Below are 17,143 nucleotides of genomic sequence, written 5' to 3' on the forward strand. Positions count from 1 at the left end.
CAGATCATCTGCATGGGAAGGTGCTAAGGAATAACAGACGTCCACATGGGCATTCGAGACCATCTGAACTTTGGGGATCCATGAGTAAGATTGCGTCTCTGAGGACAATAAGATATGCTCTTCCAAGCGACAGACCTAACTTTGTCTATCGCAGGTCATGAGCTCGAGTCCAAATCCAGTCGTAATACATGGAAGAGAGGTCAAAACCTATCCTGTGCAATTATGATCACGAAGTTATGAAACAAAAGATATCACTTTCAAATTGTAAATACAGCCAGACTCTAAAAGTGGAAAACACAACACACTCACGAACTACAATGAATGCAAGAAAGAAAATCCAAAGGAAAAGCAGAAAGAGCCATGAACGAAGGAATTCTAAGAAACTTAGAGGAGGATGCCGAAACATTTTATGGGGTAACCATATGGGGTTAAATGCATGCATTTCCAAAATTTAAAAACACTGGAAAAGAAAGCCAACTAAAAGGACAACTTAAGGAATAAGATGAAGAAAAACCGAACTCCAAAGTTAACAGAGAAATTGAAATCAGACATGTGATTATCAAAATAAAGGAAATACAAACAAACCAATAGGAAAAAAATCAGGAGATCTCACACTTGAGTTTTTACAACATGAACAAACCGCAGAAGCCATTACTGGGATAAAACAGGGAGACAAGCACACAGCTGCAAGTATGAAACCACATGACAACTGGTAGCAAGGAACAAAGAATAACCAAAAAGGCATATCCACACATTTATGCTAGCAAATCCAAGAACTGAGAGAAAAGGATAAATTCCCAGACACATAGAAACTTCCAAGATTAGATCAGGAAACCTACAAAATCTCAGCTCTCTAGTAGTGACGGAAGCATTTGAAGCAGTACTCCAACCCCTGCCAACACACAGAAGGCCAGGTCAAGTCATTTGCTTGGGCCACGCTTCTAGGTATTTAGTGAAGGCATTGTCATGTCCTCTCATCAAATCCAGAGATGGAAGAGGCGGGTAAACTCTAATTCACAAGGATAAAGACCCAATTCAAAGAAGGACATTTTCGGCAACCCACCCATGTCATTTCAATAAGGAAAGATAATAAACAATATAATTCTTTTCTTTTCTCCCTGTGACTTCCTTTGATTTTGAGAGGGTCGCATTGTTTTCCTGTGAATTGATGTTGTTGTTGTTGCTGTTCTGTTGAGAAAGCCTGCCTATCATCCATCATCCGTTTTTGACAGAGTATTCACGGATGCTTTAGTTGCATGGACGTACTGGTGCTCCTCCGAATATATGCCACAACTCCTGACCAACCATTAAGCAGTTCTCTTTTCGGTAACCCTCAGCAGGATTCTCAGAGTCCTGAGTCACTCCTGGTGGGTCTCCTTCTCTGATTTCTGGCCCTTCATTATTCCCTTCCTTTACTAGGGCCAAGCTATTCCTCCCGAGGCACATATTGTGGGAAGCCATATGATATTTCCCTTTGTCTGCTTGCTTTTCCATTTCCCAACACCAGGGCATGGGAAATTCATATCAAGGCAAGGTCCAGGGATTCATTCACTTCGACGGCAGAGGAATACTGTGGTGCCGAAATGGACCCAAACTTCCTGATCCACTAGTCCTTGCAAGGGCATTGAGGCTCACTCCAATGGTCTGCTGGAATGGGCCTTGTATGCCGTCGGTATACGGCGTCCCTTTCCTTCTGACTAAATAACTTGTTCCACATGTCTATACCCATTACCACAACAAGTACAGTAAACTACTAATGACAACGGGTTTGGTCCAGGCCTCTTCATTGAGAGTTAGCTCTGATGCAGAAGGTCACTCTCCTCGAAGACTTTACAAAGGTATTTAAGGGAAAGGCAGGTAGACAGAGGCCTCATCCCTTAACCTCAGGTTTCAGAACACAAGGAGACGAGGCCACAGATGGCACCATATATCGATGCCCTCACCTTTTACCTCGGACAGGGAATTTCCGTACCTTCGTCATCACTGACCCATAGGCAAAAGACTCTGACAAAGTATACGGACTCACCCACAGGACTACAAACACAACAGAGAGCTGCTCATACCCGTGAGGCCTCACCTTTCTTGAGTTATCTAGAAATTGTAATGGAAAAGGACACCTGCCGTCTCCGGGGATATGTTGGCCTAAAGGAAGGTATACTTAATGTTATTTTCCTTCCTCTATGTCTACAGAAAGGGGAAGTTGGACATTAACCCAAAAGACATCCTGAGTTCTTGAACAGGTTCAGAGGGCTCTTGTTCTGTCCTTCCCGGGGCTTCCTACTTAAAGCCATAGGACAGCAAGGTCATGGGAGAGGGACAGCGGCTTCAGTGAAGCCAGCTTCTGTGATGTCACAAAGCATTGAGGCCATAGCAACCACTCCTCATCAACCCAGGCCTGATCACTACACTTGATTGGAGTAGTCATGGGTGGGCCCAGAGGACCCCAAGCCGTACAAAATCGCTGGAGCCGCCTGGGTCTCTCACCAAGGCCGTTTGCGAAGCAAGTTGGTGTCACCTTCTCCAAGGCCCAATTCGTAGTGTTTGGTCGTGAGTGTCAGCACCAGCCCTCTGGACCTCGGAGAAAGGCAAGGATCCCTCATTCCATCTTAGCCACGACAGGCCAAGAAACTAACAGACCGCAAGCAAATCCTCAGGGGAGGAAAACTGAGCCCTGCGTAAGGGTGAGACCCTCCCACCAAATCACGGAGCATCTCAACAGGAAAAGGGCCACGCAAGGGAAGCTCCAAGTGAACACCTGCAACCGTGCCAAAGACTTGTCTGGAGTCTTCCACAGCAAGCACACGAGTACCTCGCGCGTCTCCAGAAACGGTGCCAACAAGGCCTCCCAATCTTCCTAAAAGACCATGCATCCAAGGCACACTATACACCCTAGAACCTTAGGTCCAGGACGGACTCATGTTCTTGGAGTCCACAGGAGCCAACGGAGAGCATGTTGGAAGAGACCCATAGCTCAAGTGAAGCCATCTGAATGACTTCTGTGCCCGTTTCAGGAAGACAACTTGTATGTGCAAAAGGACGCATTGAAGAGGATTCGAATGTGGAAGAACCTTGAGCACTCCCTCAAGGTGGAGCAGCTACCCTCTGTGGAACTGCATGGAGATGTGGCAGCACAGGCCTCCCTTCACCCTCTCATGACCATCCCCCAAATGGTTACATGCGATAAGCAAACAGTGCCTCTTGAGGAAGATGGGCATGTTCCAATGGAGCCCCGAGAGGATGCACAATGTGTTAACAAGGGGTCAGTACAGCACGACAGACAGCGGATGCTGCAGGTTGGTGAGGAGGTCCAGGAAGGCAAAGAACAGGAGAATGAACAAGGGAGCTCCGAGCAAAGGTCGGGCATTTTAAGATGGTGGGAGGTTCTCTGTACCTGGCTGCCCTCCATAGCCACCTGGGTCCATATTCAATAAAACATCCTTTGGCCCCAGTCAATTATCTTGCACCGTTTTTGTCTTTGTTATCTTATCCAATGAGCACAGGCACGTTTGGACAGAGAGGCAGAGAGATCCCAATCAGGGGGTGGAGCTGGAGAGGGAGAAGCTTACTTGCCCCTGAGAAGAGACCCTGAGAACAGAGTCAATGCCAAGGCCCTGGAATCATGAGTTGATCTGATGGGCGCCTCTGAACTGATGGACACAACCCGGGACCCAACCATTGACTTCTTAATACCTCCTGATTCTAGACAGAACCGCTGATCTGTAATTGTTCAGAAATGAGGGGATAAGGATTTTGACTTGGCTGGTGTTGCTTGAGCTATCCGGCCTGCTTCGAGAGCTGGTATAGCTTTTCCTCTTGAAGTCAGTGATTGGGCTATGGACAAACTATTCTCCGATGCCTATTTGCCTAAAGAGAATACCTCCATGCCTAGATTTTCCAGGGGGAATGGCACTATGTCTTTAGGTATTCCGCTTTTGTGGAAGGTGTTGGGAGTCCTCTGTGCCTCTGATTCTGGACCACTTTCTCTGCTCCCAGATGAGGGTCCTTTTCAGCCCCGAGTTCTCCAATTTTGGATCAGCCCTCTTTGCATTCTCTCACTCTAACTTCACCTAAAAGTGGCACCTCTTTTATTTCCTTAGAGATTCCCTAAACTCACTATCATGTTCCTTCATTCTGCCTTCTCTCTTAGAATTTGCGTCCTTATTTTCTAGGCTTGTTCTTCCTTGTTCCAATTGGATCCTCCACTTCTACCATGTTCCCGAAATTGACATCCAGTCTCCTGCCAATCTTCTCTTCAGGAGTTCTTTAGGTGCTTTTATCCTTATCATTTTTATCTCTGTGGTTCGAGACTCTCTGATATCTCCTATGTTTTCTGATGTACAGCGAGTATCCAGGCCACTGCTTTCCAACCCGCATCGGGCGTGTTCTATGTAGAGGTTTCACTCTGACTGCCTAGTCGTAATCACTCCTTCTTCCATTACCTGGGAATCAATTGATTCTTCCATCTTTGCATTGGATCTAAGTCTCTGTCACATCTCTTTATTTGTTAAACTCATTCTGTTATCTAACGTGAGGGTAATTTATTTAGGAGGAAGTGATCCGTGAGTGACCCAGGGCTGGCCCTTAAGATTTGTTGAGTGCGTGCGTGTGTGTGTTTGTGAGTGTGTATGTGGCATGCATGGCACCTGCTGTTTGTGTTGTGGCTGACCTTGTCCTGGAGAATAGTCATTTGCAGTAGCTCTCCTTTCTGGCCGTTTGTTGTTTTTAGGGTCCAGGCTCAATATGCTGAGGTTTACCTTGGTGGGCTTGGTGTGCCTGTGCAAGGAGAAACTCCCCCAACTCAACTGAACGCAGGCCTGCAGAATGCTGTGTTCAGAAGAGAACATGAGGTCAAAACTTTCTTCTCATGCCCTATGGGAGAGACTGTTCACCTTGGACTAAGCATCTTGGACTGAGGAAGGAGGTCCTTCAAGTGATCCACTCTTGGGATTTCGTGTTGGCTGACTAGGCAGCCTCTGTGCTCACATATTGCGAGGCCAGTAGCTCTGTCTTGATGCTGCTGTTGCGAGAGCCCAAAATTTATTATGTCCACATTGTGTCATCTCCAGGAACACTGCCTTTCACAGAATCACTCCCAGCACTCATCATCTTCCCACTGTGTCTCTTGGTATTGTCTCTCTCTGATCATTGTCTCCAGGCTGTCTGCTCCTGGTCGCTTGTTGGTGTCATATGCAGGAAAAAGATGGAGTTCTTTCAAGTCGATGTCTGCCAAGCCTGCTGATAGGAAAACTTCAGCCTTCAACACTTGTGTTGTCAAGTACTCGTGCCCTTCAGACCCTCTGCGTGTCACAGTCAACGGCACTGGGAAACAGGTTCCTTCTGCGTTCCCAGTGTGCCCTGCTCTCCTGTGCTTTGGTCCTCTGCATGGGCTCCAGCCCTCTGATCCACGAACCAACCAAATCTCCCCTGAGCCATGTCTCCAACCTTCTCCCATCATCTCTGCAACTTCCGTTCTCTTTCACTGTGGAGTTTAACTCTTAGAATTCAGGTCAATTTCCACCCCACTGCAATTGTTGTGGTCATTTCCTGATGCCTTCATGGATGAAGATGCATGAGGTTATTAGACACTACTGCCATCTCACTGTCTTCCATGTCACCACAATTCGTACTGAACCATAAGCAAGAAGGAATTCTTCCACTTGTCTCTTATGGCAGTTTTGCGGAGAGCATTGGGCTTTGTCACATCTATCATTCTCAGAAAGACTACAAACAGACAATTTCACTAACTCATGACAGTCAAGAAACCTACGAAAAAGTAAGGGTATTGGGACGAACAGTATGACTCTAATGAGGAATTCAAAGGGTGGTGTTTGTTGGAAGGCCGTTTTGTGAGAACACGGATTCCTTGAAGAGGACAACTGATGACATTCCTTGAAGGAGATTTCCTGAAACTGATGGATTGTGAGATATTAAGGCATGTCAAATTGAATTGCTACCCAGAAGAGACCGAATTCCATTCTCTCGTATTTTAATAATAATTGTGATGTGAAACACACACACACCACACAACATTAACACATGCACACACACATGACACACACACAAAGATAAGACATGAAAAGGAAGGGGAGGAAGCGAGGAATCCTACCAATGAAGCAACCCCCCCAAATACCATATAGGTGAAAGGCTAATAGAATCCAAGTGAGAAGCCAAACGAAATGAGAAAGTCACTATTACCTATCAATAATACATTCATTAATCATGTCTAAAGTCTCCCGTCAAACCAACAGTTTGTAAGAGTGGTTGAAATTCCAAATAAAAAAAATAATAATTAGGAAACATCCATAAGAAAACAGCAAATATTATACAAGCTCGTCCTTCTGTTGCTCATAGAAGATTTCCTTCGAGTATAAAGATACTCATAGCTTGCAAGTGAAGAAATGGGAAGACGTGAGTTATGTTTTTCCCAAGGAGAGGATAGCCAAAGTGTTTGTGGCTAAGTCAGCGAGAGTGATTTTTATGCCTTCGAGAGACAAAGCTAATCAGAAGGTGTTTTGTCTTGACGGAGCATCAAAACAACAGAAACCTGGAAGAATTGCCAACATATACACCACGAACAAGGGTGTATCTAAACGTTGGAAGCCTATAAACACACTGGAACGGAGATGGTGACTTTTATCCAATACTGTTGGCAACTATGATATCCACGTTAAGCACAGGTCAGATCATCTGCATGGGAAGGTGCTAAGGAATAACAGACGTCCACATGGGCATTCGAGACCATCTGAACTTTGGGGATCCATGAGTAAGATTGCGTCTCTGAGGACAATAAGATATGCTCTTCCAAGCGACAGACCTAACTTTGTTTATCGCAGGTCATGAGCTCGAGTCCAAATCCAGTCGTAATACATGGAAGAGAGGTCAAAACCTATCCTGTGCAATTATGATCACGAAGTTATGAAACAAAAGATATCACTTTCAAATTGTAAATACAGCCAGACTCTAAAAGTGGAAAACACAACACACTCACGAACTACAATGAATGCAAGAAAGAAAATCCAAAGGAAAAGCAGAAAGAGCCATGAACGAAGGAATTCTAAGAAACTTAGAGGAGGATGCCGAAACATTTTATGGGGTAACCATATGGGGTTAAATGCATGCATTTCCAAAATTTAAAAACACTGGAAAAGAAAGCCAACTAAAAGGACAACTTAAGGAATAAGATGAAGAAAAACCGAACTCCAAAGTTAACAGAGAAATTGAAATCAGACATGTGATTATCAAAATAAAGGAAATACAAACAAACCAATAGGAAAAAAATCAGGAGATCTCACACTTGAGTTTTTACAACATGAACAAACCGCAGAAGCCATTACTGGGATAAAACAGGGAGACAAGCACACAGCTGCAAGTATGAAACCACATGACAACTGGTAGCAAGGAACAAAGAATAACCAAAAAGGCATATCCACACATTTATGCTAGCAAATCCAAGAACTGAGAGAAAAGGATAAATTCCCAGACACATAGAAACTTCCAAGATTAGATCAGGAAACCTACAAAATCTCAGCTCTCTAGTAGTGACGGAAGCATTTGAAGCAGTACTCCAACCCCTGCCAACACACAGAAGGCCAGGTCAAGTCATTTGCTTGGGCCACGCTTCTAGGTATTTAGTGAAGGCATTGTCATGTCCTCTCATCAAATCCAGAGATGGAAGAGGCGGGTAAACTCTAATTCACAAGGATAAAGACCCAATTCAAAGAAGGACATTTTCGGCAACCCACCCATGTCATTTCAATAAGGAAAGATAATAAACAATATAATTCTTTTCTTTTCTCCCTGTGACTTCCTTTGATTTTGAGAGGGTCGCATTGTTTTCCTGTGAATTGATGTTGTTGTTGTTGCTGTTCTGTTGAGAAAGCCTGCCTATCATCCATCATCCGTTTTTGACAGAGTATTCACGGATGCTTTAGTTGCATGGACGTACTGGTGCTCCTCCGAATATATGCCACAACTCCTGACCAACCATTAAGCAGTTCTCTTTTCGGTAACCCTCAGCAGGATTCTCAGAGTCCTGAGTCACTCCTGGTGGGTCTCCTTCTCTGATTTCTGGCCCTTCATTATTCCCTTCCTTTACTAGGGCCAAGCTATTCCTCCCGAGGCACATATTGTGGGAAGCCATATGATATTTCCCTTTGTCTGCTTGCTTTTCCATTTCCCAACACCAGGGCATGGGAAATTCATATCAAGGCAAGGTCCAGGGATTCATTCACTTCGACGGCAGAGGAATACTGTGGTGCCGAAATGGACCCAAACTTCCTGATCCACTAGTCCTTGCAAGGGCATTGAGGCTCACTCCAATGGTCTGCTGGAATGGGCCTTGTATGCCGTCGGTATACGGCGTCCCTTTCCTTCTGACTAAATAACTTGTTCCACATGTCTATACCCATTACCACAACAAGTACAGTAAACTACTAATGACAACGGGTTTGGTCCAGGCCTCTTCATTGAGAGTTAGCTCTGATGCAGAAGGTCACTCTCCTCGAAGACTTTACAAAGGTATTTAAGGGAAAGGCAGGTAGACAGAGGCCTCATCCCTTAACCTCAGGTTTCAGAACACAAGGAGACGAGGCCACAGATGGCACCATATATCGATGCCCTCACCTTTTACCTCGGACAGGGAATTGCCGTACCTTCGTCATCACTGACCCATAGGCAAAAGACTCTGACAAAGTATACGGACTCACCCACAGGACTACAAACACAACAGAGAGCTGCTCATACCCGTGAGGCCTCACCTTTCTTGAGTTATCTAGAAATTGTAATGGAAAAGGACACCTGCCGTCTCCGGGGATATGTTGGCCTAAAGGAAGGTATACTTAATGTTATTTTCCTTCCTCTATGTCTACAGAAAGGGGAAGTTGGACATTAACCCAAAAGACATCCTGAGTTCTTGAACAGGTTCAGAGGGCTCTTGTTCTGTCCTTCCCGGGGCTTCCTACTTAAAGCCATAGGACACCAAGGTCATGGGAGAGGGACAGCGGCTTCAGTGAAGCCAGCTTCTGTGATGTCACAAAGCATTGAGGCCATAGCAACCACTCCTCATCAACCCAGGCCTGATCACTACACTTGATTGGAGTAGTCATGGGTGGGCCCAGAGGACCCCAAGCCGTACAAAATCGCTGGAGCCGCCTGGGTCTCTCACCAAGGCCGTTTGCGAAGCAAGTTGGTGTCACCTTCTCCAAGGCCCAATTCGTAGTGTTTGGTCGTGAGTGTCAGCACCAGCCCTCTGGACCTCGGAGAAAGGCAAGGATCCCTCATTCCATCTTAGCCACGACAGGCCAAGAAACTAACAGACCGCAAGCAAATCCTCAGGGGAGGAAAACTGAGCCCTGCGTAAGGGTGAGACCCTCCCACCAAATCACGGAGCATCTCAACAGGAAAAGGGCCACGCAAGGGAAGCTCCAAGTGAACACCTGCAACCGTGCCAAAGACTTGTCTGGAGTCTTCCACAGCAAGCACACGAGTACCTCGCGCGTCTCCAGAAACGGTGCCAACAAGGCCTCCCAATCTTCCTAAAAGACCATGCATCCAAGGCACACTATACACCCTAGAACCTTAGGTCCAGGACGGACTCATGTTCTTGGAGTCCACAGGAGCCAACGGAGAGCATGTTGGAAGAGACCCATAGCCCAAGTGAAGCCATCTGAATGACTTCTGTGCCCGTTTCAGGAAGACAACTTGTATGTGCAAAAGGACGCATTGAAGAGGATTCGAATGTGGAAGAACCTTGAGCACTCCCTCAAGGTGGAGCAGCTACCCTCTGTGGAACTGCATGGAGATGTGGCAGCACAGGCCTCCCTTCACCCTCTCATGACCATCCCCCAAATGGTTACATGCGATAAGCAAACAGTGCCTCTTGAGGAAGATGGGCATGTTCCAATGGAGCCCCGAGAGGATGCACAATGTGTTAACAAGGGGTCAGTACAGCACGACAGACAGCGGATGCTGCAGGTTGGTGAGGAGGTCCAGGAAGGCAAAGAACAGGAGAATGAACAAGGGAGCTCCGAGCAAAGGTCGGGCATTTTAAGATGGTGGGAGGTTCTCTGTACCTGGCTGCCCTCCATAGCCACCTGGGTCCATATTCAATAAAACATCCTTTGGCCCCAGTCAATTATCTTGCACCGTTTTTGTCTTTGTTATCTTATCCAATGAGCACAGGCACGTTTGGACAGAGAGGCAGAGAGATCCCAATCAGGGGGTGGAGCTGGAGAGGGAGAAGCTTACTTGCCCCTGAGAAGAGACCCTGAGAACAGAGTCAATGCCAAGGCCCTGGAATCATGAGTTGATCTGATGGGCGCCTCTGAACTGATGGACACAACCCGGGACCCAACCATTGACTTCTTAATACCTCCTGATTCTAGACAGAACCGCTGATCTGTAATTGTTCAGAAATGAGGGGATAAGGATTTTGACTTGGCTGGTGTTGCTTGAGCTATCCGGCCTGCTTCGAGAGCTGGTATAGCTTTTCCTCTTGAAGTCAGTGATTGGGCTATGGACAAACTATTCTCCGATGCCTATTTGCCTAAAGAGAATACCTCCATGCCTAGATTTTCCAGGGGGAATGGCACTATGTCTTTAGGTATTCCGCTTTTGTGGAAGGTGTTGGGAGTCCTCTGTGCCTCTGATTCTGGACCACTTTCTCTGCCCCCAGATGAGGGTCCTTTTCAGCCCCGAGTTCTCCAATTTTGGATCAGCCCTCTTTGCATTCTCTCACTCTAACTTCACCTAAAAGTGGCACCTCTTTTATTTCCTTAGAGATTCCCTAAACTCACTATCATGTTCCTTCATTCTGCCTTCTCTCTTAGAATTTGCGTCCTTATTTTCTAGGCTTGTTCTTCCTTGTTCCAATTGGATCCTCCACTTCTACCATGTTCCCGAAATTGACATCCAGTCTCCTGCCAATCTTCTCTTCAGGAGTTCTTTAGGTGCTTTTATCCTTATCATTTTTATCTCTGTGGTTCGAGACTCTCTGATATCTCCTATGTTTTCTGATGTACAGCGAGTATCCAGGCCACTGCTTTCCAACCCGCATCGGGCGTGTTCTATGTAGAGGTTTCACTCTGACTGCCTAGTCGTAATCACTCCTTCTTCCATTACCTGGGAATCAATTGATTCTTCCATCTTTGCATTGGATCTAAGTCTCTGTCACATCTCTTTATTTGTTAAACTCATTCTGTTATCTAACGTGAGGGTAATTTATTTAGGAGGAAGTGATCCGTGAGTGACCCAGGGCTGGCCCTTAAGATTTGTTGAGTGCGTGCGTGTGTGTGTTTGTGAGTGTGTATGTGGCATGCATGGCACCTGCTGTTTGTGTTGTGGCTGACCTTGTCCTGGAGAATAGTCATTTGCAGTAGCTCTCCTTTCTGGCCGTTTGTTGTTTTTAGGGTCCAGGCTCAATATGCTGAGGTTTACCTTGGTGGGCTTGGTGTGCCTGTGAAAGGAGAAACTCCCCCAACTCAACTGAACGCAGGCCTGCAGAATGCTGTGTTCAGAAGAGAACATGAGGTCAAAACTTTCTTCTCATGCCCTATGGGAGAGACTGTTCACCTTGGACTAAGCATCTTGGACTGAGGAAGGAGGTCCTTCAAGTGATCCACTCTTGGGATTTCGTGTTGGCTGACTAGGCAGCCTCTGTCCTCACATATTGCGAGGCCAGTAGCTCTGTCTTGATGCTGCTGTTGCGAGAGCCCAAAATTTATTATGTCCACATTGTGTCATCTCCACGAACACTGCCTTTCACAGAATCACTCCCAGCACTCATCATCTTCCCACTGCGTCTCTTGGTATTGTCTCTCTCTGATCATTGTCTCCAGGCTGTCTGCTCCTGGTCGCTTGTTGGTGTCATATGCAGGAAAAAGATGGAGTTCTTTCAAGTCGATGTCTGCCAAGCCTGCTGATAGGAAAACTTCAGCCCTCAACACTTGTGTTGTCAAGTACTCGTGCCCTTCAGACCCTCTGCGTGTCACAGTCAACGGCACTGGGAAACAGGTTCCTTCTGCGTTCCCAGTGTGCCCTGCTCTCCTGTGCTTTGGTCCTCTGCATGGGCTCCAGCCCTCTGATCCACGAACCAACCAAATCTCCCCTGAGCCATGTCTCCAACCTTCTCCCATCATCTCTGCAACTTCCGTTCTCTTTCACTGTGGAGTTTAACTCTTAGAATTCAGGTCAATTTCCACCCCACTGCAATTGTTGTGGTCATTTCCTGATGCCTTCATGGATGAAGATGCATGAGGTTATTAGACACTACTGCCATCTCACTGTCTTCCATGTCACCACAATTTGTACTGAACCATAAGCAAGAAGGAATTCTTTCACTTGTCTTTTATGGCAGTTTTGCGGAGAGCATTGGGCTTTGTCACATCTATCATTCTCAGAAAGACAACAAACAGACGATTTCACTAACTCATGACAGTCAAGAAACCTACGAAAAAGTAAGGGTATTGGGACGAACAGTATGACTCTAATGAGGAATTCAAAGGGTGGTGTTTGTTGGAAGGCCGTTTTGTGAGAACACGGATTCCTTGAAGAGGACAACTGATGACATTCCTTGAAGGAGATTTCCTGAAACTGATGGATTGTGATATATTAAGGCATGTCAAATTGAATTGCTACCCAGAAGAGACCGAATTCCATTCTCTCGTATTTTAATAATAATTGTGATGTGAAACACACACACACCACACAACATTAACACATACACACACACATGACACACACACAAAGATAAGACATGAAAAGGAAGGGGAGGAAGCGAGGAATCCTACCAATGAAGCAACCCCCCAAAATACCATATAGGTGAAAGGCAAATAGAATCCAAGTGAGAAGCCAAACGAAATGAGAAAGTCACTATTACTATCAATAATACATTCATTAATCATGTCTAAAGTCTCCCGTCAAACCAACAGTTTGTAAGAGTGGTTGAAATTCCAAATAAAAAAAAATAATTAGAAAACATCCCTAAGAAAACAGCAAATATTATACAAGCTCGTCCTTCTGTTGCTCATAGGAGATTTCCTTCGAGTATAAAGATACTCATAGCTTGCAAGAGAAGAAATGGGAAGACGTAAGTTATGTTTTACCCAAGGAGAGGATAGCCAAAGTGTTTGTGGCTAAGTCAGCGAGAGTGATTTTTATGCCTTCGAGAGACAAAAGCTAATCAGAAGGTGTTTTGTCTTGACGGAGCATCAAAACAACAGAAACCTGGAAGAATTGCCAACATATACACCACGAACAAGGGTGTATCTAAACGTTGGAAGCCTATAAACACACTGGAACGGAGATGGTGACTTTTATCCAATACTGTTGGCAACTATGATATCCACGTTAAGCACAGGTCAGATCATCTGCATGGGAAGGTGCTAAGGAATAACAGACGTCCACATGGGCATTCGAGACCATCTGAACTTTGGGGATCCATGAGTAAGATTGCGTCTCTGAGGACAATAAGATATGCTCTTCCAAGCGACAGACCTAACTTTGTCTATCGCAGGTCATGAGCTCGAGTCCAAATCCAGTCGTAATACATGGAAGAGAGGTCAAAACCTATCCTGTGCAATTATGATCACGAAGTTATGAAACAAAAGATATCACTTTCAAATTGTAAATACAGCCAGACTCTAAAAGTGGAAAACACAACACACTCACGAACTACAATGAATGCAAGAAAGAAAATCCAAAGGAAAAGCAGAAAGAGCCATGAACGAAGGAATTCTAAGAAACTTAGAGGAGGATGCCGAAACATTTTATGGGGTAACCATATGGGGTTAAATGCATGCATTTCCAAAATTTAAAAACACTGGAAAAGAAAGCCAACTAAAAGGACAACTTAAGGAATAAGATGAAGAAAAACCGAACTCCAAAGTTAACATAGAAATTGAAATCAGACATGTGATTATCAAAATAAAGGAAATACAAACAAACCAATAGGAAAAAAAATCAGGAGATCTCACACTTGAGTTTTTACAACATGAACAAACCGCAGAAGCCATTACTGGGATAAAACAGGGAGACAAGCACACAGCTGCAAGTATGAAACCACATGACAACTGGTAGCAAGGAACAAAGAATAACCAAAAAGGCATATCCACACATTTATGCTAGCAAATCCAAGAACTGAGAGAAAAGGATAAATTCCCAGACACATAGAAACTTCCAAGATTAGATCAGGAAACCTACAAAATCTCAGCTCTCTAGTAGTGACGGAAGCATTTGAAGCAGTACTCCAACCCCTGCCAACACACAGAAGGCCAGGTCAAGTCATTTGCTTGGGCCACGCTTCTAGGTATTTAGTGAAGGCATTGTCATGTCCTCTCATCAAATCCAGAGATGGAAGAGGCGGGGAAACTCTAATTCACAAGGATAAAGACCCAATTCAAAGAAGGACATTTTAGGCAACCCACCCATGTCATTTCAATAAGGGAAGATAATAAACAATATAATTCTTTTCTTTTCTCCCTGTGACTTCCTTTGATTTTGAGAGGGTCGCATTGTTTTCCTGTGAATTGATGTTGTTGTTGTTGCTGTTCTGTTGAGAAAGCCTGCCTATCATCCATCATCCGTTTTTGACAGAGTATTCACGGATGCTTTAGTTGCATGGACGTACTGGTGCTCCTCCGAATATATGCCACAACTCCTGACCAACCATTAAGCAGTTCTCTTTTCGGTAACCCTCAGCAGGATTCTCAGAGTCCTGAGTCACTCCTGGTGGGTCTCCTTCTCTAATTTCTGGCCCTTCATTATTCCCTTCCTTTACTAGGGCCAAGCTATTCCTCCCGAGGCACATATTGTGGGAAGCCATATGATATTTCCCTTTGTCTGCTTGCTTTTCCATTTCCCAACACCAGGGCATGGGAAATTCATATCAAGGCAAGGTCCAGGGATTCATTCACTTCGACGGCAGAGGAATACTGTGGTGCCGAAATGGACCCAAACTTCCTGATCCACTAGTCCTTGCAAGGGCATTGAGGCTCACTCCAATGGTCTGCTGGAATGGGCCTTGTATGCCGTCGGTATACGGCGTCCCTTTCCTTCTGACTAAATAACTTGTTCCACATGTCTATACCCATTACCACAACAAGTACAGTAAACTACTAATGACAACGGGTTTGGTCCAGGCCTCTTCATTGAGAGTTAGCTCTGATGCAGAAGGTCACTCTCCTCGAAGACTTTACAAAGGTATTTAAGGGAAAGGCAGGTAGACAGAGGCCTCATCCCTTAACCTCAGGTTTCAGAACACAAGGAGACGAGGCCACAGATGGCACCATATATCGATGCCCTCACCTTTTACCTCGGACAGGGAATTGCCGTACCTTCGTCATCACTGACCCATAGGCAAAAGACTCTGACAAAGTATACGGACTCACCCACAGGACTACAAACACAACAGAGAGCTGCTCATACCCGTGAGGCCTCACCTTTCTTGAGTTATCTAGAAATTGTAATGGAAAAGGACACCTGCCGTCTCCGGGGATATGTTGGCCTAAAGGAAGGTATACTTAATGTTATTTTCCTTCCTCTATGTCTACAGAAAGGGGAAGTTGGACATTAACCCAAAAGACATCCTGAGTTCTTGAACAGGTTCAGAGGGCTCTTGTTCTGTCCTTCCCGGGGCTTCCTACTTAAAGCCATAGGACACCAAGGTCATGGGAGAGGGACAGCGGCTTCAGTGAAGCCAGCTTCTGTGATGTCACAAAGCATTGAGGCCATAGCAACCACTCCTCATCAACCCAGGCCTGATCACTACACTTGATTGGAGTAGTCATGGGTGGGCCCAGAGGACCCCAAGCCGTACAAAATCGCTGGAGCCGCCTGGGTCTCTCACCAAGGCCGTTTGCGAAGCAAGTTGGTGTCACCTTCTCCAAGGCCCAATTCGTAGTGTTTGGTCGTGAGTGTCAGCACCAGCCCTCTGGACCTCGGAGAAAGGCAAGGATCCCTCATTCCATCTTAGCCACGACAGGCCAAGAAACTAACAGACCGCAAGCAAATCCTCAGGGGAGGAAAACTGAGCCCTGCGTAAGGGTGAGACCCTCCCACCAAATCACGGAGCATCTCAACAGGAAAAGGGCCACGCAAGGGAAGCTCCAAGTGAACACCTGCAACCGTGCCAAAGACTTGTCTGGAGTCTTCCACAGCAAGCACACGAGTACCTCGCGCGTCTCCAGAAACGGTGCCAACAAGGCCTCCCAATCTTCCTAAAAGACCATGCATCCAAGGCACACTATACACCCTAGAACCTTAGGTCCAGGACGGACTCATGTTCTTGGAGTCCACAGGAGCCAACGGAGAGCATGTTGGAAGAGACCCATAGCCCAAGTGAAGCCATCTGAATGACTTCTGTGCCCGTTTCAGGAAGACAACTTGTATGTGCAAAAGGACGCATTGAAGAGGATTCGAATGTGGAAGAACCTTGAGCACTCCCTCAAGGTGGAGCAGCTACCCTCTGTGGAACTGCATGGAGATGTGGCAGCACAGGCCTCCCTTCACCCTCTCATGACCATCCCCCAAATGGTTACATGCGATAAGCAAACAGTGCCTCTTGAGGAAGATGGGCATGTTCCAATGGAGCCCCGAGAGGATGCACAATGTGTTAACAAGGGGTCAGTACAGCACGACAGACAGCGGATGCTGCAGGTTGGTGAGGAGGTCCAGGAAGGCAAAGAACAGGAGAATGAACAAGGGAGCTCCGAGCAAAGGTCGGGCATTTTAAGATGGTGGGAGGTTCTCTGTACCTGGCTGCCCTCCATAGCCACCTGGGTCCATATTCAATAAAACATCCTTTGGCCCCAGTCAATTATCTTGCACCGTTTTTGTCTTTGTTATCTTATCCAATGAGCACAGGCACGTTTGGACAGAGAGGCAGAGAGATCCCAATCAGGGGGTGGAGCTGGAGAGGGAGAAGCTTACTTGCCCCTGAGAAGAGACCCTGAGAACAGAGTCAATGCCAAGGCCCTGGAATCATGAGTTGATCTGATGGGCGCCTCTGAACTGATGGACACAACCCGGGACCCAACCATTGACTTCTTAATACCTCCTGATTCTAGACAGAACCGCTGATCTGTAATTGTTCAGAAATGAGGGGATAAGGATTTTGACTTGGCTGGTGTTGCTTGAGCTATCCGGCCTG

Source organism: Mustela nivalis (genome assembly GCF_964662115.1).
Source record: "Mustela nivalis genome assembly, chromosome: Y".
In the NCBI taxonomy this organism is placed as follows: Eukaryota; Metazoa; Chordata; class Mammalia; order Carnivora; family Mustelidae; genus Mustela; species Mustela nivalis.